This window comes from Mauremys reevesii, linkage group 1 (assembly GCF_016161935.1).
Source record: "Mauremys reevesii isolate NIE-2019 linkage group 1, ASM1616193v1, whole genome shotgun sequence".
Taxonomy (NCBI): domain Eukaryota; kingdom Metazoa; phylum Chordata; order Testudines; family Geoemydidae; genus Mauremys; species Mauremys reevesii.
Window position 1 is genome coordinate 172,090,962 of NC_052623.1, and position 23,282 is coordinate 172,114,243.

Consider the following 23,282-nt stretch of genomic DNA (forward strand, 5'->3'; position numbering starts at 1 on the left):
ATGTCCCAATTTTATAGGTACAGTCCTGATTTTGGGGGCTTTTTCTTGTATAGGCACCTATTCCCCCCCACCACCCCCATCCCCATTTTTTTACACTTGCTATCTGGTCACCCTAGTCTTTGGAGATTTAGGGCTGTAAAATGTGCGAGGACAGAATCATGTCCTATGCCTGGACTGCAAACAAATTAATTGAATTCAGCACTGAAAAAAGTGAAAACATATCATACAGACCTAAATCTCCTCCTTTTTCATTTTTTTTTAAAGGAGACAAAGAATTTTTAAGTCAAGCAGGCGTGGCACTCTTTTTTTTTTTAATATTTACTTTGACTGAAAGTCTAACTTTTATTGAAAGTAGGATGGTGTAGAGTTCAAAAGGCAAAGCCATTCTTCATGTTACTAAAATACCAACGAAGTGTTTATCTGAACTTACTGCTCCCCTCTGCAAAGGTGAGATGGGGGGTGGGGAGGAAGGAGTGTTTTTAATGGATGGAAAAAAAGTTGGCATGCATGCTTCACTTTTGATCACGAACATATGCTGCAGCTATTACCAAGACAGAAGGATGGAATGCATGTTCTATTTTTTTATGTAAAAGGTACTTCTTTCCAAATAAGCATTTTTTTATGGTTACAAGAAATAATTTTGCAAGCAAATGGTCACAAAATGCACATGCATATTATTGCTGTACGGTGCCAGGTTGGCTCAACTTGGAAGTCTTTCTAGGTTTCTTCGGAATATATAAGTCAAACCTAATACATTACAAAATGTGCATTTTAAACCATTCATAAGTATAATTCACACGTGCAACATATGATTGTAAATGTTGATGCTTAATTAAAGAGCAATAGTTTATAAAATCTTAATATCAGTGGGTCCCCTGATTTTACACAGACATCCTTTACAGTATTTTATTTCAAGTCAGTCATCTTAATTTGTTTCTTCTGCAGACTTTGCACACAATGTCTGTGCTAGGAGAGCAAGCACATTTTCTCTTCTTTTTTTGTATATATTAATATAAGCATATTTGTAATTGGTAGAAAGCTTGCTAGTTTATGCTACTTTAGGCCTTCCTTTTTCACACTTACCGTACTTTGTATAATATATATACAAACACACCATATATAGTGGACCCAATTCTTAATTTATCCAAAAAAAAGAACCATTGAGATCTATGGAAGTTCTGCCCAAGTCATGACTCAAAGATAGGATCAAGTTTTTAGTATACAATACTTGTAAACTGTAGCACTGACAGGTCACGAGGTGAAAAGGCTTTAAATTATTATACAGTAACTGAAGAATCCTAGCAAATGGCCATACATACCAATCTCTAGTAAGACTAATACAGGAATGTTAACCACAGATTGATTGAAATGGCTGTTTGGTAGAATATTACTGTTATTAATGCCCACCTGTGTGAGGTGGATATTATCCCCTCACAAGATGGAGAAGCTGAAACACAATATGTGAAGAGACTTGCCTAAGGTAACACAGCAAAATCCACAGATGAACTGGCAATAGAACCCACATCACCTTACTTCTAATCCTGTGCTCTAACTACCAGCTAAGAATTCCCCACTAGGATCTTCATAAAAGAAGTTTAATTCCATTCACCCTTTTACTTCTACATTAGAGGTTCAAGTAGAGGCCATATTGGTAGTGATCTAAAGTTATTATGAGTGCCCAAATTGCTATTTGATTGCATATGTAGCTTCTCGGCCTTCTGGCTGAGGGGTGAAAACATTATCTAAAGTTGTATCTGTTCTTATTAGCTGTTCTCAGTACAACTGTGCATAAAATTTAGCAGTTGATGCAAATTGGCTCCCTAATTCACAGTTTCAGCAGAGAGATCAAAGTCCAACTGAGATTGGAAACTGAGCTACCCTAGACAGGGGTCTGATGCCTGAATCCTTTACCCATGTGCCCACTGGAATTTGGCCAGTGCAGTGGTAGAGAATTTGCATGAAATGTGGATAAATAAGACTTTGGGGTTACAATTTTCAGAACTGACATGATTATTAGTGCTTCCGTTTTTGGGTGCCAAACTTTTGAGACACCTTAACCGCTGCAGATGCTTTCCTCAGTTCCTGCCCAAGCGGAATTCTGCTGCAGCTCACAACCATTGCTGCAGCCTCTCTACCCAGCATAAAGAGGTATTTCAGGAATACCAGTGCAATATAAATTGCCGTATTTTGAAATGTTGAACTGAGTGGTGCATTTGTGTTCCTGATTTCCCGATGATATCAAAGAACGGAAAAAACTCAACGTATGATAAATCCTGCATGCCACATATTGAAGTAGCTTCAGTCTGCAGCATGAATTTAAACTGCATCGTGCTTTTCATTTCAAACCCGCTGTCTAAAATACTGTAATTCAGACATTTCCACATATCACATCTGCTAAAGAATATTTCAAAAATATTGCCAAAACAAATGCTTCTGATAAAGGAATTATTCTTCCAGTATTTCTAGCCAAAATATTTTTGATTTTTCATAAGTAAAAATCATTGCATTACTTCTGCTTCATTTTAGTAGGATGCTCAAATAGGCCATGACCCAGCAAAACACTTAAGCATGTGCTTAACGTTAGTCATATGCATAATCTTATTGACTTCAGCGGGACCAATCATATATTTGTTTTTAAAGTTAAGCATGTACTTCAATGCTTTAATGCAGGGGTAGTCAATAGGTGGACCGTGGGCCAAATCTGGACTGCCAGACACATTTGAATGGACCCCAAAATATTTTTATTTACTTAATATCATCATTATTGTTCTTTTTTTATTATTATTTTCTCTAGAGTTTGGATCTTGGCTACAGCTTGACCAAGAAATTTGGACCTTGACAAAAAATATTTGACTACCCCTGCTTTAATGAATCAGAGGCATTAATGTTAAGGGCGTGGAGTCAATGAGAGCTGAGCATGGTCATAACCTTTCAGGAAGTCCTCAACACTGCAGGATTAGGGCCTTAATTATATCAATTAATCTTTCTTTTTAAGGCTATGTCTTTGTTCTTATATAGTGACATTCACTTACAATGATGCTATGGTGAAACTATTCATTAGTGCTGATCAATTTGTAATAAAAAACTTTTCCTACAAATCTGGCATCTCTTTCTACTCAATCTGTGTGTGGACTGTGATTTCCTCAGATTTGTTCATTATTCAATGTAATTTACTTTTTCAAACTCTGTAGCTTGAGGGTTAACATTTCTCTGTAGGCATAAAATATTCACCATATGAGCTGTATTGATTTGTTGTGATTGGTCAGGTAAGTCATACAGAATTTCTTTTCCTTGACTGGAATAATGTACTAGCATTTTTGGAGAGAGTACAGGTGTGGATAAATGTAATATTTTATTTTCATGAATACATATGTATGGGACAGTTAAACTTATTTTGCACAAACATTCATGACAGTAAAACTGGATTATCTGAATTCTCATAAGTAAACACCAAATGGGTGCAGATGTATAATTGAAGCAAATATAAATGTAAATTGGAACAAATATTTGTGGGAAATATTTTATATTGCTTAATCAGCAATTTTACTGACATATATTGAGAACTAGATTGACAGTGTTAATTTGTTTCAATGGTGCATTAAGTCCATTTTTAAATAAAGAGGAACATTTCTTGCTGTTTCAAAATCCAGAAAATAACTAGCATTGTTTCTGTTAAACAACTTTAAACAAACTTGGTCATCCTGTGATGTATATTATGAAACTGATGGCCCAATCCAGAGCCTATTGATGTCAATGAGCATGGTCTCAGGCCCTGAATTTGTCTCATTGTTAGGAGTTCTTCTTGGCCAGGAAGTAAAGCAGAAGGAGATGAGCATTTTAATATTACATAACTAGTGAATAAAATTGCTGTTGAAATCCATGGTATCTCTTCTCTCTCTTGTGCCAGTACTGCAAATATTTCCCTCATGACAGAGATGGACAAATCTGTTTTAGTTTAATTACAGGATTGACTTTCCCCTCTAACCCTAAATTATTGGAAAACAGCACACACAAAAGACCACTTTTTGCATGCAAAAACATCCAAGGAGCATATAAAATGGAGGGTATCATTCTGCAGCAGGAAAAGAGAGGGAGGAAAAGAGAGTGTCTTTAAAAGAACTGTCTCAACCACTGCTGACTTGAAGGATTTTTCTGAGAAATAATCACTGCAGATTTTTCTAGAAATCAGATTAGAGTTTTGAAAATTCTTACTATTGTAAATCTAATTCCACTTTGTTTTTCAAGCAACAATATTTAGTTGTCTAATTAATCCTTTTCATGACTATATTTAGCCCACTGATTACATATTTCTATGGAAGTTCATTCTGTATAACAGATACAATATTTGTTTACTCCACAATGATTAAAAAAAGTGGAATATAGAAACGTTTTCTCTCTTTCTTGTGGTAAATTTACCTACTGTTGTATGAGAATGGCAGCAATATCTTTGGGTTATGACTCAGGAAAAGCTGGTAAGCAGTCTATGTTTATTTTTAGACTGAGTGTTAATGTAACTGCAAAGTACTGCACTATGCAACTAATCAATGGGCCACGGACATTAGAATAAGCAAATAACAAAAAAGATCAAAATTGAATTTTACAGATGGCTGTAGAAAGGAAATGAAATATTTTAGTAAGACTAAAATAGCACAGTGTAGGCATGTGGACAGAATAAAATTGCAACACTTATTTGCAGTTTCTCTGCAATGCTTCAGTGTAATGGGTCAGCTTGTAAGTGTTTCTGTCTGAGATAAATTGTTACGTAACTGTTTCCTCTGGCTTGCAAATATTAAGGTTGGGGTCGGGTCAAGGTCAGGTGGCGGGCCCATGTGATATAAACTAGAGTAGCTAAGGCAATGTAAGCAGAACGCATGTGGCCCATGTACGTGTTTCTGCATCTCCTGATTTTTCTGGTGAAATTTGTGGGAAAGTATAAAAGCCAGAGTACAGCTTGTTCACGTAGTCATAGGAGCTGGTCATTCTTTTCCATTTAGGTGTCACAAAGGATGTTTTAGAATGGATGCTTATGTGGAACCTGGAACTATAGTTATGCAGAGAAAAAGTCACCCACTGTAATATTACACTCACCTTTGGTAACTGGGAATCCAACTCGAGAACCTTCAGTTTTATTTCACTTAAAATATCTTCAAAATGGACTAGGTTTCTCAGGGCAATGGTATAGAGAGACTTTCACCTCTAGGTAGCTTGTTCAGATCTGACCCAGGTGAGAAATATTTACTGGCTTTGTGGCCGCTGTCATTTTATTGTGTTTATAGTGCCCAAAAATGTGCTGCGCCTTACGAAATGAAGAGAAGGACATGGTCCCTGCCCAGAAGAGTTCACAATCTGTGAAGTATTGGTCTCAGTCTGAGTGCTAAGAGACAGGTGAGCAACTGGCACCCTTGTTGTCTGTGTCAGGATTGTAGGGTAGAACATGACCAGTCTTTCTACATTGGAGAAAAATCAAGAGATGAGGCACATTAGTTGGACTGTGTGGGGAAGCTTTCACCCTTGCACTCCACCTGTCCTGTAGAGAAACAGAGGATTTCAATCACAGGGTGATCTCCACTCAGCACCTAATAGGTAAATCAAACACCAAGGGCCAACTTCACGGCTAGGGTAAGTGGACACAATCTCATTGTGGATTGTCAATCTAGGTGTCTGTTTTTCCAAATAAAGTTTTAATATGTACCCAAGTTTTCAAATGTAGTGTTTTGTGTAGCTGTTACAAAATCTCAGTTATGCGGGTGTACATCAAAGTGTAGGAACACTATGGTTGTGGTTCTACACTGGTATAAAAGAGAAAGTGTTGGCCCACTATATCAGCTTTAGCTGAGGATGTAATTGTTTCTCTGCTAGGCTATGTCAGTATCTATTCTGCATGTGCGAGCAAAATAATAAGCAAAGAAAGAGGTTTTTTTTAAAGGTAAATATTTACACAGTGAAGCAGCCGCACCGAGCTGATGTGAAGTGAAAAAAGTATGAGAAAGTGATGCTATAGATTCTGGCTATTTTCAAATGGCATTTAATTTATCTGAATTCTCTAAAGTATGAGCTGTAAAAAGGAACCGAGTTTAATTTTAGAAACCAAGCTGTATACGTTGAAAGCACTGGAGTTCATTTTTTTTCCTCTTTGAATGCAATACAAATAGTGTTTGAATCGCACAGTCTGGTAACAATTAGGCAGAGGTCTTTTTTTATTTTGCTGGAGTTTGAAAATAATAAAAATAGATGATAAATGAGGCTTATGTGTGAGCCAAAAGTTATTTTACAGCAGTTGCATTGTCTTAGCAATGGATGTTAATTCTATCCATTCTTTTCACAACTTGCTACGAATATCTTGCAGGTGGTAAGAATGCATCTCAGTGTCTTGCACAGGGTGGGAATTCTCTGGAATGTTTTTTACTCCAACTCTTTATTTCTTACAGTTACATCTTAAAGGAACAAAACTATAGCGAATGGATTAATTTAATCACCACTACAATGACCCTTATGACCAGAGGCTACATGGTACTTTGGGGACCTTTTGTAAAGAAAACCAAAATTAGGAGAAACTCATGCAATATTGGGTTCATTGGGGGCGGGGGAGAGGGAGGCAAATATTTTTAAGAGTTGGGTGACTTAGTTGATATGGTGCAAAAGCGGCCATGCTCTTTTTCGAACATGGTTCCTAAGGCCCAGACTTGCAGGTTTTCCAAACACACAGTTCTCGCTGACTTTAATGCAAGTCCCATGTAGAATTGGGCCCCAACTAATTACTATCATATCTAAGTAGTTAAAATGGTATTCAGCCTGCAGTCTGATGCTCCATATCAAAAACAATTAAAAGATTATACTATGTCACCTTTTACCCACCAGCGAAATGCATGGTTTGCACTAGCTCTTTTGTATTCATGTTTAATAAACATCCATGGAAACAATTTCAAATGCTAAATAACAGAACAGAATTAATGTCTGGAATGCAAAAGCAAAGCACTCCAGGGTATTTCTTTTAACTTTGATGTATGTTGGAATAAAGTCAGTTTACTTATTTTTAATTATTTGGAAAATACAACTATTAACATTACAGTTTGCTAAAATGGCTGTTTTTAAGCAGGCACAATTTGGATTTATTTAAAGCACTCTATAATTTCGAACTCCTGTTCTGCCATTTTCCATCATATAACGATTCCATTTGTATTACCCTTTAGATTAAACCAATACTTCTCATTTTATTGTGCAGATTTGGTTTTCTTTGCTCTATTAGAAATGTCTAATCTATTCAAAATAATGCACTACTCTCTGAGCTAACAATAGGATGAAAATGATTTTAATGAGATCATTATGTTACATTTTAAAGTCCCACCAATGCCATTTTCTCCATGTTTTTCTTCCTTCGGAATCATTAGCAAGTACCACAGCAACTGAACTGGGCAGCAGGGGTGGCTCCAGGCCCCAGCATGCCAAGCGCGTGCTTGGGGCGGCATGCCATGGGGGGGCGCTCTGCCGGTTGCTGGGAGGGCAGCAGGCAGGCCGCCTTCGGCGGCGTGCCTGCAGAGGGTCCGCTGGTCCCACGGCTCCGGTGGACCTCCCGCAGGCGTGCCTGCGGAGGGTCTGCTGGTCCTGCGGCTCCACCAAAGCCGCAGGACCAGTGGACCCTCTGCAGGCACGCCTGCAGGAGGTCCACCGGAGCCGCGGGACCGGCGACCGGCAGAGCACCCCCCGTGGCATGTCACCGTGCTTGGGGCGGCGAAATGTCTAGAGCCGCCCCTTTTGGGCAGGGAGAGGCGTGTCCACTTTTGAAACATACCTAGATGCTTATCTTCAGAGGGGCAGATAGGAAATATAATAGCACTAGTGTAGATCAGGATTCTCAAACTGGGGCTGCAGAAGCTCTGGGAACTGTAAGATTCACTGGCTTTCTGCTCCTGGAATTCTCTTCTTTGTGGTACAGGCTCTTGCAATGGCCTCTGGTGTTTCCCTATGTTCAGGAGGAGAGTTTCCCAGCTCTGTTCCAGTACTAGAAGCTGTCCTGTTCTCAGCTCCACTCTTTACCTTCATTCTTCCAGCTCACCTCAGGAGTTTGCAGAACTGAGGTCTGAGGCCCAATCCTAAATTACTGAATATGGATTTTGTCCCTGCTCAGACCTGTAGGTCAGGGCTCATGCTGATGAAAGAAGCCCCAGAACAGGAAGGTGGAGAAAGATGAGGAAAGGGCAGCCAAGGTCTAGGAGCTAAAAACTGGGATCTGAGGCAAAAAAAAGTGGGGGAGGGGAGACTAGTACTTGTGTGCTGACATAAAAAGAAAGCAAGGGACTCAGACGGGGGCTCAAGAGAGGAGAAGCAAAGGAGAACTGGGGGTTCAAGTGGAGTTGGGAAAGGACGATGGAAGGGGGGGAAGTAGTGGAAGTTTGGGAGAATTTGGGAAAGAAAAGAACAGAGACGGCTGAAGCAGGGAGGAATAGAGAGAAATTCTGTTTGAAGGAGCCACTGCTTTTGGATAGATATTTAAGGGTCTTCAACTCAAGAAATTTAAAAACTATTCCTGTTAACAGTAGATATGTCAGCTCTGTGACATGCACCTAAGCTCCAGACCTGGCACATTCTACATCTAAATTTGTGTCTTACTGGTAAACTAAAAATGTATTTTCCTTTCGATGTTCAGACCAAATCTTCTGAGTGTCTAACAAAATAGAAAGGTAGGTATATCAAGCCACTTTCCCCTGGAGGAGGAAGGAAATGGCACCTATTTCTTTCTACTGAATGTGGTGAAAAAGGCATCTTGCCCATCTCTCACTCCCAAGGTGGAGGGGAAAGGGTTTCTCCTTTGGTTAAAAACCAAATTCATATGAGAACATCACAGATCACTGACTTTCATTTCATATAACATATACATTATGAATATTGCAATCCAGAAGTCATAAACCTTTCACAGTTTTTTTAGAATGTATTTCTAATTAAATTAATTTTATGGTAGAAAGAAAATATGTCTAATTAAAGACAAACTTTTGTATTTAGAAGCTTTGGGAAGACAATAAAATATACTGCATGTGTTTTCATCTAATGCCAAAGGACTTTGTTCAGGGATACAGTATCTGCAATTCCAGTTTGAGATCTTTGTCAAGTTTCCAACATTCTTTGATGAATTAGAAATGGAAGAGGGAACCCTTGAAACAGATCTGCATAGCATGTGATATAATAGACTCAAGACAACCTGCTGGAAACTTTATTTTTTGTTGTTGCTGTGATTCAGCTGTTACATGGCACATAGGCCAAACGTTGCACGTTCCTGAATTCACTACTGGATGTGTGACCAGGATCCCAAGGGAGCCGCACTAGGGTTATTCAATTAGGTTAAACTGCAAAGAATGGGGCAGGCAATCCCCAAAGCTGGTGGTTATCCCAATACTTAGATTTACCAAGACAGCACAAAACAGCTTCTATAATACCGTACTGGTTACCTAGAAGCCAACAAGATGGTTCCCTTAAAGCAACCCAGCCTCAGGCCTCCACCCAGACAACCAACTCAAATATGATGAGGATTACTGAAAATCATATTCATCATATAAGAAAGTTCTACCAATCCCAAAGAATCAGACACATTACCTCCCAGGTTAATGAATATTTCAGATCTTACCCAAATATATGTTTACAGCCAATTCTTATTAACTAAACTAAAATTTATTTTAAAAGAAGAGAGAGTGAGTATTGGTTAAAAGATCAGTAATCATACAGACCTGAGTACAGTTTTGAGATCAGATGCATAGTAGTTATGGTGAGCTTTGTAGTTGCAAAGAGTTTTTTCAGAATTAGTCCAGAGGTTATAGTCCAATGTTCATATTCAGGGTGATCCAGGCAGGACTGGAGATCTCAGTCTTATAACTCAAGCTTCCCCTGCATAAAGCATCAGGCAGATCTGAGATAAAAAAGATCAGGACCCAAGGGTTTTATACAGTTCCACACCTTCTCTTGACAGTTTGAAGTTCTTAGGTGAACAATAAGCAATCATGGAGACTTTGAAGTAGACCTATTTCCTAAGCATCTCCAGTAATTAGCTACAGGGATAACGTAAGGTAATTGCCTGTTTTCCACCATTTGCAAGTGATTTACTATACATTTCAAAGAGAGATGAATACAGCAATATCACTGTGTTTACAGTTGATTTAAATGTTAAGATCTCCTTTTATCTCTGAATTAATGGAATACAGCATAGACAAGGTTTGATTACATTGTTAACCCCTAACAATATATACGTAAACACACAAAAACACAGACACAACTAGCCTGCAGGATGCTTAACCCTTTCTGGCCGTGTGTCACAGGGGGAAATCTAGGAGGGGAGATTAGGTCACCTTAATGTGGATCTTCCTATTTGATCTGATTGTCCTCTTGTGTTATATATTAGTTAAATTATCAAAGCTGGCTGCAACTAAAACCTTGAAAATACAAAGTAATCAAAGCCACCTTTGTACGGAAAGAGCTAAAGCAATTTTGGACTCCTGGTGATATACATGAATGATGGAAAGAAAGTTTCTATTTGGTTTAGGCTTTTTCCATATGGTGCTTTGACAACTTCTTGAAAGAATATGAAGAACACCGCGTCTATAATAGTTTTAATCAAAGAGAGAGTGTGTTAGATTCAGTCTGTGTGTCCAGGGGAGACTTTAGCAGCCAGATCCAGGGATTTGCCTTATACTGACATCCTGTCTGTTAGAACTGAGTTCTTATTGAAATTGGCAACTGTTATTGTTTAAGGCTAATTAACAATATTAAAGTCCATTCACTAGGCATTTGACTCTGTAGTTTATTACAGATAGGAAAATAAGAACTGTATTGATATCGATCAAAGACCCTTCTAGTTTGGAGTCATGTTCCCAGCACCGACAATGATGAATGCTTTATTTTAGAGGAAATTATTAACTTCCCCTAATTTACTTAATTGTACAAACCATGGCAGTAGGGTTGATGGTGGGGGAATTGATTGTGCATTTGGAGATTTTTTTTATTGTACTGTACCTTTACGTGTCAATTTATTATTTTAGCCTGTCTGGAGAAGCAATCCCTGTGACTTAATTCATAATGGCTTCCATTACATAGAGTGTCATTCTCACAGAGATTTTATATTTGGTCTTCCTTCCTTTTATCTAAATCATTCAGACTCAAAAGACATGTTTGTTCTTTGTCTGTGGAAAGATATAACAGGTGCATTCCTTCCTATCCTCAGTTGGCATCCACCTTGTATTCTGAAGCACAAGGCTTCCTCTAACCGGAGTTCCCCAACAGAGCACAACGTTCATTTGAATGGGGAAACAGAAAACTAAGTGATCTACTGTTGACAGTTTTGCCTTCCAAATATGGTACTTCTGAGAATGAAGTTGTCATGGAATCAGCTGACGTTGTGGCATCATTCCTGGAAATACTGCTTTACTAAACAGCACTCTTGATAGGGATGTAAGAGAAGTATTAGGGGTACTATAGCTATCAGTTCTGGTCCATATCTGTCATTGTTTCGATCCTATGAAAAAAATGATACTCTAAACTTAATGATTGACTGAACCCACAGCATCTTTAAAGGAAAAAAAGTCTGAGTCCATAGAGAATGTAAATCATAGTAACTTGGTATGATTATTACAGAATTACACAGGGCTTTTGTTTGTTTGTTTATAAAATCATTCCTGTATATGGACGCATACATCTCATGCACACCTCTACTGCCAGTAACCATCATCCCTACTGACAAAATGCATAGCAGATGAGAAACAGGAGGCATTAGTGCCTATTGCCACCCTAAGAAAGAACTATAGCTTATTTTACATCAAACATTAGGCAGTCCTGTCATTCCCCTCTGGGAATCCCCCTGTCCATCCCCCAATCCCTCAAAGATTTTTCTATGTCACTTCTTATGCTTTTACATTCTCCAGATTCCATCCAAAATGCCATCTGTATGTTTAAATCTATTTCCACAACTGCATGTAGATGGAGATAGAGTGGAAAAAGGAAAAAACCCAACCCATTCTGTCAACAAGAAAGCCTTCCAAAGTGGTGAGACACAGCAGAGATTTTGTTGGAAATGAAGGTGCTCAGCTTCCAAGGTAATCCCATTCTCCCTTTAGCTGGGAGATACAGTTTGGCATTAAACAGAAGAATTTAAATGTTTTAATTTTATTTTAAATGAACACTCATTGAACACAGGTAGCCAAATCTTAGTCCTAGCACATAGCCAGAATAACCAAGCTATGTACTGGGGATCTACATGGGGGCCAGATGTAAGAAACTACCCTGCTCAAGGTGGTGGCAGTGACATTAACTGGCTACCATTACTGAAGCTTTGGGCTAAAGCAGCCCTGTGGCTCCTTTATCCTGGCCTGCAGGGTGGAAATGGTCAATGAATTTCCACTGGTTCCACTGTCAAGGACCTCCGCGGCTGTAGAGTTAGTAGTGTCACTATAGTTAACACATCTCATTATAATGTGGGGCCTATTTTCAATGTCAGAACTTTGCCAAACTTTAACAGTTTGGCCTGAAATTTTCCCTGCCAGATGCCTGCCTCAAACGTAATTTTATTGGAAAGTTTCAGCAAAAATAGTTCTGCCTTTTCCGAGAACAAGTTTAGGGGAAAATATGTTGATTTGCCCATGTTAAGAAATGAATATTATGACTGCTTCACTGAGAAGTGCTATTGCCTCCTTGCTTTGGAGCAGAGATTTGAAATTTGGCAGAAGGATATGAAGGATGAACCATCTCTGTAAAAATCAGCCCAAATTTAGTTCAGTTATAAGTGTCTGGAAAATCTCAATACACACATGCTCAGCAGAGACTTCTTAGCATTTGGCAACTAAATTCTCTGAAGATTCCATCTGCACTGAGCATGCTCCAGCCCAGGGCTGAGCAGGACTCTTCGTGCAGTTGCTGCTGTGAGCTGCGGTGGTACTTGGCACAAGAACTGAGAGTAGGAAGACTGTCTCTCCTGTGCTCTCAGTGCTCCCTTTGCTGGCACCCAGGCAGCAAGGGGGAACAGGAAGGGGAAGCTGCCTGACTGAAATGCAGAGCGGGGAGAAGCCAGACATTGTGGGTGGGAGGGCAGAGAGAGCAGAGTGGGACAATGAGCCTGGGGGAAGATTGGGAGCTGAGGGTAGGGGATATTGCAACTGGCTGAGCAAGGAGACTGGGACTGGTACCTGTAGTCGGGGGGGAAGATACTGCAAATGGCTGGGAAAAGTGACTGGGAGCTGGGAAGAGATTGGGACCAAGATGATTGCACCATATCTACTCAACCAAGAGAGTAGAAGGGTGAAGTAGGTGTGTGTGTGTGTTGGGGTGGGGTGGGGAAGTGATGTTGGCAGGGCCAATTCAGGCAATGCTCCAAAACCTGCAGCTATATGGGGGGGAGGCCTGCACCTGAATAGGGACATGTAGCAATGCTCTACGGGCAGCATGCTGCTGCACCACTTGGAGTGAAGAACAAACTGCTTTGTGCCATTAAAGCTCTGGTGGCAATAATCTGAGCCTCCTGTGCAATCAAAATGTCTCCCTCTATCACCGCACGAGCTGGGGTACACAGCAGGTTCCCCCCACCTCCTGATTACAAGGAAACTTCCATCCATAGTTGCTCTACACCAACCTACTCACACCCCTACTACCTTGTTGGGCTCCTTATCCATTCCACTAGTGGGTCTCCATCACTATCCCCCCTAATCCCACATCAGTGTTTGTTCCTGGGCGGGCGTGGAATAAGAATTTGGGGCAAGTGGTAGTTGGGAGAAGACTGATGAGATTTATCATTAAAGCGTCTCTGCGATAAATGAAGAGGGGGGAGGTAGCTCCCTTTTATGGACACCCAGCCAGCCAGTTAGCTATAAAACCCCTGTTAGTAGCTGTTCTCTACTTGCTTTACTGTAAAGGGTTAAAAAGTCCCCAGGTAAAATGAAGGGAGTGTGCACCTGACCAAAAGAGACAATGGGAAGCCTAGAACTTTTTAAAATTGGGAAAAAACTTCCCTTTGTCTGTCTGTCGTTGTTCTCCAGAGCGAAGAGACAGGGCTGGAACTATGCTGTAAAAGTTTGCGCCAGGTATGAAAATCATCAGATCATACCTAGAAACTACTCATTTGAAACTCCAGATATATAAGTAGATCAGGAAATGTCTAGGAAGATACAATTAGGTTTATCTCTTTTGTTTCTTTATGGCTTGTGGACTCCTCTGTGCTAACCACAGGTGCTTTTGTTTTGTTTGTAACCTTTAAGCTGGACCTCAAGAAACTATCCTTGATGCTTAATTATTGTATTTGCTCTTTTTAAATCTAGCAATAGCCTAGTTTCCAGATGTATTTTCCTTTTTTTGTTTGTTTGTTTGTTTGTTTTTAATACAATTTACCTTTTTAAAGAACAGGATTGGGTTTTTGTGTCCTAAAAGGTTTATGTACAAGTTGTTTAATTAGCTGGTGGCAACAGCCGATTTCTTTTATTTTCTTTCTCTGCTCTTCCCCGGAAGGTGGGGTGAAGGGGCTTGAAGTTACCCCACAGGAAGGAATTCCCAGATGCGCCTGCCTGGGTTCCAAAAGGGTTTTTTTGCACTTGGGTGGTGGCAGCATCTACCCATCCAAGGTCAGAAAAAAGCTGTAACCTTGGGAGTTTAATACAAGCCTGGAGTGGCCAGTATTAATTTTTAGAATCTTTGTGGATCCCCATTTTCTGCACTCGAAGACCCAGAGTGGGGAATCAGCCTTGACAGCCTCATTCAAACTGCTTTGGGCACTTCAGATTTGGTTGAACCAGTCCTGATGTCAAGGGATTCCAGTTATCATGCACGGGGCATATACAGCATCGCTCCTAGTGTGAGAACAGGACTTTCAAAGCTACATGGATGTCGGTCAGTTGGAGAAAATGTTTAAAAGGGCCATGACTGATTTCTTGATATTGTGTTCTTCTAAAAGGCTGATTGCTGAGTTCAGCCAGAAAATGTTGCTTATTGCAACTATCCACATCTCTCTCCCCACCCCCTCACCCCAACACAGATAGAGAGAGACAAATGTCTTTGGGCTGACCTTAAAACAGCCAACTGAAGTGAATAGGCTACTTATTGTGCAGGCTAAAACAGAGAACAAAACCCAAAAAGGTTAGACTGAAGGGAGGCAGAGATCCTCCTTTCTATTCCAAACTCTCCCAATTTTTGGTTTTAATTTGACCCGGTGTGTGGCTGGCAGGGACTCAGAATATTGAATAATCAGTCATTGATCCCTGACCATTCCCCATAACCTGCAACCTACACCAAAGCTCTTACTGCAGTAAAACACATCAGCTTTGCAGATTCAGGTCTGGGTGTTTAAAGAGAGTGGAAATCTGGCATTTTTTGAAGACACACCTCTCCACTTTTCACTCAGCTCCATACCTTTTGGTCACGGAGTTGACAGATTAATTTTCATTAGGGGCTTTCATGGCCAGCAAATATTTCTGGTGAATGAACTGGCCTCCTGAAAATATATGGCCTTGCAAGATGGGTTGCTGCAGATATTTTCTGATTTGACATGAAATCTTGGCTCCATTGAAGTCCATGTAAATTTTGCTACTGACTTCAGTGGGACCAAGATTTCACACCTGAACTCAATGGGATTAAACTTCCATACAGTAAATGGTTATACAGTCACCAATATTTTTCCAGTGTGAAGTCAAGACACAGACTTACAAAAGACTTTCAAAATACTGTGGTTTGAGGTTTTTCATATGATGCATGGGTTAAAACTCTAACAAAGGGAACAGGCTATTTCTGACTTTCATTTTATTTATTACCAGTGTAACATTGATTTCAAATTATTTAGTGTAACAAAAATAGCAGCTTACTACCCTGGAGACCCTTAGCTTTATGTTCTGGAAAACTTGGTGCATTTTTGCAACATCTGAATCCATTTCACAGTAACGTACTCAAATGTCACTCAGTCAAAAGTTCCCCGATAAAAAGTGGAAAAATGCAAATAGCAAGTGTGTGTCTGTCACTGCTGTTATCTATGCTGGAATTGGAGAAAACTTCTCAAACCTAAGCATCTGTAAGGAAGACAGAAACTTTTATTTTTCCATTTCTTTAACATTATATTCAATCATAAAAAAATTGAAATGTCCCCTTGGGTAGAGGGCTGTACTTTTTCACCAAGTTTAGCTGGAAAATAAAATTTTTTTTTGCACTTGAACCATGTGGATATTATTTTTAGTGGTTGGTACTGTAAATTAAAATAATGGTCTGAATAAAAACATATGGCAGCCAGGAACTCTATAGATCTCATATGACCAAAATCCTTTGATTAACCCATCTCATTGTGCCTACACACTGGAATACAAGTAGAGCCAAGTTCAGTTCTCAGATATCTATGTATAACTCCTACTAAGCCAGAAAGAGTTGTGTCTATATATATGGGCCATAATGTGACAATTTACAAGTGATTAGAGATAACACAAATAAGCACACATGCAGACAGATATGTGATGTCAGACACAACAAGGTGTGAATTATCTTATTATTGTGAGTCTGACCTTTCATATTACTTTAACAAATGTTTTCCAAGGTTTAATTTCAATAACGTACCATTTCCACGTTCAGAAGAGATTAAACCTAATGCTGCAACAATCTGAAAAAGAATCCACAGCTAAACCACAAAGACTGACTCAGAAATAAGCAAATCACAAAATTCCTGGGAAGTCAAAACTCATGTCTAGGCTTGCGGGAAAAAGAAAGCAAAATAAAAAAAGTCATGTTTTTCAATATTATTTACATCAGTGTAGAACTTAGATGCAATGCCTGTCTCCAGCTCTAAGTACCTCTCACAGGCAATTAAAAATACAAAGCAAAGGGAGGAAAAACAAACAAACAAAAAAAAACATATTACAAACCAACAACTTTCCTCCATATAAAAGAAATCAGCCCAAAACATAATTTTGCCAGCTTGGTTCCTTAATAAAAGACCATAATAAAAACCCAGACCCCAGTCAAACTCCCAAAACTTCATCCCTCCCCAAAAACCTGCCTAAGTAGATTGTTATTACAGGATGTCCTGTAATCAACAGATTTCTAAACAGAAGTACATCTATAGGGTCTTTTTTCTCCTTTTCTTGGACCTGCTTGGAGAGCATGCTACGGTAATTGCCATTAGACATGAAATATTTGCCAGTGGTTACTACTCAAAAGTATCTGAGCTACTTTATTGATCTCCTATTTGGGGGAGAAGGGCAGTATTTCAGATACTATTGTGCGATAACTGCTGGCAGATGTTATTCATCCTGACCATTATATACACTTTAAAGTGAATTCATTCTTAGCAGGCACCATATTAAATCAAAATACGAAATAATTAGTATTGTGGTCTCATGGAACAGAAAGATTTTTTTAAATTAATACTAGTTAGCTTAAATGGATATTATACAGAGACTGAGGCACTGGTCTTTTTTCATTTCTCTCCACTCAAAAAACAAAGAAACAAAACCCTCCACATTCAGTTTGGCAACATCTTCATCAACACTTTATATGAGGAGGTATTAAATACAGTGGGGAACACTCCACTGCTAAATGCAGAGTTCAGGATTCTCATGGAAAAATTATTAGGATATATTTATTTAAAAGATGTATTATACAGTAAAGAATTATACAGAAACCAGACTGTGGTTTCAGTAGAGCTGTAATGTGCCCATATACCACTTTGCCACGCTCCCTTCCCTCCCCATCAATGCTACTGGCCAATCACAGCCATTGGTGAAAAACTAAGAATCTGTGGCCGCCTGAGACTGGGCATGAAAACCCCAATTCAGGACTGCTGCTTCCCTGCACTTTACTAGCAGCTGCCAGCGGAGGGAGCCCTGCCAGATCCTCAGCCACCACCTTGAGGGAAGAGCAGCAGGAAAAGCTATCCCAGCTAGAGTCCTTTCCCCACTCAGGAGGGACAGCAGCAGGTGGAGAAAAAAATCTGAGTGGAGGTCAGGAAGAGCAGGTTTTAAGGAGCTGTTCCAGCAGCACCTGAGGAGAGCCTGGCACCTGCCTGCAACACTACTCCTGCTAGGTATCAGACGGTGCTATTGGACACCCAAGAGGAGAAGCAAGAGATTAATCCCAGGGAGCTGAGATGTTGAGGCATACTGGGTCCTATGCAAAATTATGGCTTCTGCGTGGAGAATGATCTGCTGATTTCAATACAAGCAAAGCACACCAAAGGAGAGGGACGATCATATTATGAAGACTGACATGAAATTCAGTAAGTGCTATTACATCTTGGCATCAGATTTTTTTAAAAAAAACCTGACTATCTGTTTAGGCTGTGGGTGGAGCTTTGGCTGTAATAAGAGCTACAGAGAGTGCCGTCACCATTTGTTTATCTAGTGCTGTCTCCGAACCAAATTCGTGTTATATTAGGCCCAGCTTTTCAGCAAGCCACTTATGCATGTGTTTAAGTTCTTTACTGAGTAGAGATGAACTGCTGAGTCAGGGCCTGAACACTAATGTAAGAGCCATTAGAACAAAGAAGGGATGAGGTGGGCATTTTCCCACTGCATTATGGAAAATTCTCACTGCTCTAACTGCATTTATTTCACCACTTCATGATAGGAATAGGCAAGAGAGACTAAAATAGGTCATTTTGATTCAAAGACATGTAAAGAGAAAAGATGCTCTGTATACAGTGCCACTGAAGAACATTTGCAGTGAATTACATCAAGATTCTGAACTCCTGTCCACCCTGCTTGAGCAGAGTTTATGTCAGCAAGGTGATGAGTGACCAGCAATGAATCAGAGAATAAGAATGGAAAAAAACCCGGCTTCTTCCAGAATACTTTTTCATTGCTTTAATAATTAATTATGCTAGTGCCTCCTCTTATAACATCTTCCGTATGCTTAGTGGTAGTCTGTCAGCATTTCTACTATAGATTTCTTTTTATGGTACAGTAAGAATTTGCTGCAATTTTGTATACAGGGTCCTTGCACAGTAGAAAGGTTGTCTCTAAAATGAACTATGTGGTCACTCTCAAACTATATAAGTGTTCAGTTCCAGTTCCCAAAATTCACAAGTTTGAGCCACCAACTTTGAAGGAAGAGCATCAGGAAAAGCTGTTACAGCTAGAGTCCTTTCCCCATCAAAAAGAGAATTAACTTTTTTGGACTAAAATCTCAAACTGGCAAATTGGTCTAATTATTTTGGGAGGTTTAGGTTGGATATTAGGAAAAAACTTTTTCACTAGGAGGGTGGTGAAGCACTGGAGTGCATTACCTAGGGAGGTGGTGGAATCTCCTTCCTTGGAGGTTTTTAAGGTCAGGCTTGACAAAGCCCTGGGTGGGATGATTTAGTTGGGGATTGGTCCTGCTTTGGACTAGATGACTTCCTGAGGTCCCTTCCAACCCTGATATTCTATGATTCTCACATATGGAATACTGTGTCTACAAGCACTTTGTTAACATCCTTGAGAAATCTAAGATGTGTGGCAAACTCCCCAATATTGCACTAAAAATCTTAATCACCATCTTCTTTATTATAATCTAATAACATTTTATATGGAAGCCATTGTGGAAACAAATGTGGAAACCTTTGTTGTTTTGCCTGGACACTTTTCTGACTTAATCTATCTACATTCTTTTCCCTTGTGATAGTACAAAAAGCGAGTGCTATTTTGTAAAGTTATAACAATGGATTTAAAATATCTGTATTTTCTCCAGACATTATTGACTACCACATAATTGTGAATGTTTTAAAATGCATATTACATCACATCTTTGATTAGCCAGAATGGCTTCAATTTTTTATTTTTTATTTATTTTTATTTTTGCGGTGGAAGGAGGGTTTGGTAAAGATCTTTTGATGGAGGGAATAAACTGCATTTTCTAAGTCAAGAATGAACCAACCTCATGTTCTAGTGCAATGAAGCCCAATTGTACTCAATGTGCCGTTTTTTCAATTGCAAAAGTGAGGTTCTGAGCATTGGTTACTATTAAAATTCCCATAGCAAAATATTGCTCAATTCAAGGATTTGTGGGCTTTTTTATGCCTTTCCCTGAATTATCTGGTACTGGCTATTTTCCAGAAAGGATAACAGGTTAGATGGACCACGAATCTACTCCTATGTGGTGATTCCGATCTTTCTTCATCCTGTCTTATTTTGAATGTGCAAGAGTCTCAGGGGTCTTTGTTAGTGGGTAAGGCAGATTAACTATCATATATGCGGTGGGGTGACTATTGGCTACAGTGTGCAGTATATAAATTTACTCCTGGAGAGCCCTTCATTAAATCAAAATAATTACTAGAGCTCTTCTGAACCAGTTTCCTGCCAGAAACAAAAGCCCTAACACTGTTTCCTAATTAACATCCTTTATAGAGTCAGACTTCAGGCTGATAGTGTAAGCGTCTCTAGAAAATAGTGTGTGTCATTCAGTTACGTAGTTAGCATAAACTCAGAAGCAATGTGACTTTCCCGTCGGTGCTGATAATATTGAACTAAAATAGCGGGTGAACTTAGTTTCTAGTGGTTCGAGAGATGTGACCATTCCTATTACTATATTCCCCCTTTTAACTGTAGGAAATATCTGTTAAACTGGTAGAAACTTAAAAAAAAAAAAAAAAGGTTTTTTTAAGCATGACCATTGCATAAGGAAGGAATAGTGGTTATTACTGATAGTTCTTGTGATTTTTTGCAAATAACTAGTATTACTGTATGATTTGCTTTTTTACATATGAATAAGCAGGAGGGAAGAAGCTGAATTTTCCTGTGTGAGATTTGTTCGGCCTATCTCCTGCTGCAGAGACATGCCCCCAACAATGGAGCCAAATTATAGCTGCTTACTGCTCTTGCCAAATAGACCTGTGGGCAAGAGACTGCAGGGAGCTCCTTTCTCTTCTCATGCACCCTCCACCCAGAAGAAGCAGCTGTAATTTGGCTATGTATGCTCCAGGAGAAAAGGGAAATGGCTGGCTAGCACTGCCAACAACACTCCCTGGCTTTGAGGGGACATATCTGGCCATGGACCAACCCTTCTCTTCATTTATGCATGGCCTAGTGACTTTGGAAGAAGAGTGCTGTCTCCGCCTGCAGGCTAGGAAAGGATGCGTCAAATGGACTGCCAGCTGACACCCTTCTCCAACACCTCGGATTGCATTGTGCCTGTGTAACCTTTGGGTGGGCTACAGTTCACTTCATTACCCTTCTCCAGTGCCTAAAAAAAAACCCCAACTCCCATAGAAGTGTAGCTGGAGACCCAGAGTTCAGTCTCTAAGGATTTTCAGCAAGGATTGCACAGGGTCAACCTCCCCACATTCAAGTCCCAAAGGCAACTAAAGAAATGAATTTAATTAAATAACTTTATAAAATCTTATGATAAAGAAACAAATAATCTAATTTTTACAACATGACATGGCTATTTTGTAATCCACAAGCATCACCTTCACAGTTACACATAAATATAAATAAAGAAAACAAATTAAAATCTAAACAGTTCAGTTCCCACAGCAATACAGTGAGAAGCTGAAAGTTCCCAAAAGTTTAGGTTTTGTTCACCTAAGTCTCAGTTAGAGTCTTTGATCACCAAATCTAGAGAGTCTGCTGAGTCTAAAACAACATCTTCCCACCCCTTGCTTGTAGGAGTCTTCAGTTGGAATCCAGGCAGACTCGTCCTCTGCTGAAATAAACTGCTAGCCAGTCAGCTAACTGATTAACCAACCACTCAGTTACGTTTATAGATTGAAATAAAACCCTACTACATTTAAATAAAAGTTGGTGACTCAGATTAGTTGGGACAATTTACCTAGAACAGTTTTGCTAAAATCAAAACAACATTCAAAGCATACAATTACAACAGAAGTTCTTTTTCCCTCCCAATTTACCCTTGCTATAATTAGCATTGCCCATGGTTCCCTGTGTAGAGGGTTAACAATATCACTAACCCGCTGCAAAATGCTTCAGAGTTCCCAACTCACACAGGACACCTGGCCTTCTGCAAAGCAGCTGCCCTGTCCGCTTGTCCTCATGGAGTCTGACCCCAGCAACAGGAAACCTATTGGAGCAGACCCAAAACTACCACTCCCAATTCCAGAAGCTTCTAGCTGTGTAGTGCTTAATCTGTCTAGCAACAATGACACAGACAGGGCTCACTCCTATCTTCCCCCAATGGGTCTCTCAAAAGAGATGTCTCCCTGTTAGGCGCATGGGTTACACCTGCTCCCAACTGCAAAAGCTGTAATGGTTCCAGTGGTCCCAAACCAGTTACCACACATTTTCCCCTTCCCTCAGAACAAATCTCCTGTACGAAATCTTAATTTTGTCCTAAGGGTTGAAAGCTCCTTGCTTCTGACCATATTCTGTCCACAAAGGACCAGATTCTGACACACCTATTTATGCTGAGTAGTATCTTATTTTACAAGTTATTTCACTGAACTCAGCAGGACTGCTCATAAGGTAAGTTATTATTCAGTGTTGTTAACCTTCCTACAATGAAATCCTCTCCACACAACACTAGTGTAACTCACAGTAAGGAGGACAGTGTTAATCCAACCTTACCCCCAGCTCCATGACAATGCACTCCCATTACTTAATGGAGGATTCTGACTAAGAGCTGTTGCAATGCTTGACCTACCTGTCTCTTGAATATGTACATGTTACCAAAATACATGGCTTAGCAGCAGGAAGCTTGGTTACTTAAGGATTCAATTTACTGTGAAATCATTTCCGAGAGTGAATTACTGCATCCGCCAATCTGCATGCCTAACCCAGCAACCTCATTCCCGTAAGTAGCTCTCTAAGGTGCTGCTGGACCTTGCAGAAGTGACATCACTGAAAATGGTGCCATAGCTAAATTACACATGGGCACATGGATAACTTAGTGTTCAGGGACAGCCACTGATTCCTAAACAGAGCAAACTCTTTCCTTCCTGGAGCTATAGATTTAGAGACACACTTTCAAATGGGCCTTTAAAGAGCACCCAATTGAATTTGCAAACACATGGTTTTTCATGCAGATAATCTCATAAATTGCATGTGCAAACCTGAATTTGTGCCTGTATTTGGGCTTCTAAAATGTACCCACTGAACTTGCCGGCACACTTGGATGCAGAGAATTTTGTAGTTTCATCTGCAAATCTGTATTTGTGACTGCATGCACAAGTGCCCATTTCTTCAGGCAAATGTGTATTTTTGTGGGTAGTTGTGGTAAGGTGTGTGTATAAACAGGTGGACTCCCAACTTTTGCAGGCATATTTTTGAGTCCTTGGAAAATGCAGGCCTCAGTATATAGAACTCCTGCTGTACTGTCCATGGTTGCTGAGCTTTCTCTCATTATGGATCACACTGTGG

At 39.8% G+C, this 23,282-nt stretch overlaps 1 long non-coding RNA gene across 2 annotated transcripts in view; it reads left to right on the forward strand.

The window, feature by feature from the left end:
- The first annotated feature begins 5,089 nt into the window (after positions 1–5,089).
- LOC120396415 overlaps positions 5,090–23,282 on the forward strand; it is a 37,465-nt gene continuing 19,272 nt past the window's right edge. The window contains exons 1-3 of one of the 2 annotated variants that reach the window (XR_005593118.1): positions 5,090–5,224; positions 11,956–12,071; positions 14,004–14,097. This is a non-coding gene — a long non-coding RNA (uncharacterized LOC120396415). Of the gene's footprint in view, positions 5,225–11,955; positions 12,072–14,003; positions 14,098–23,282 lie in introns of those variants that run through there. The other variant, XR_005593123.1, reaches the window with a different exon arrangement.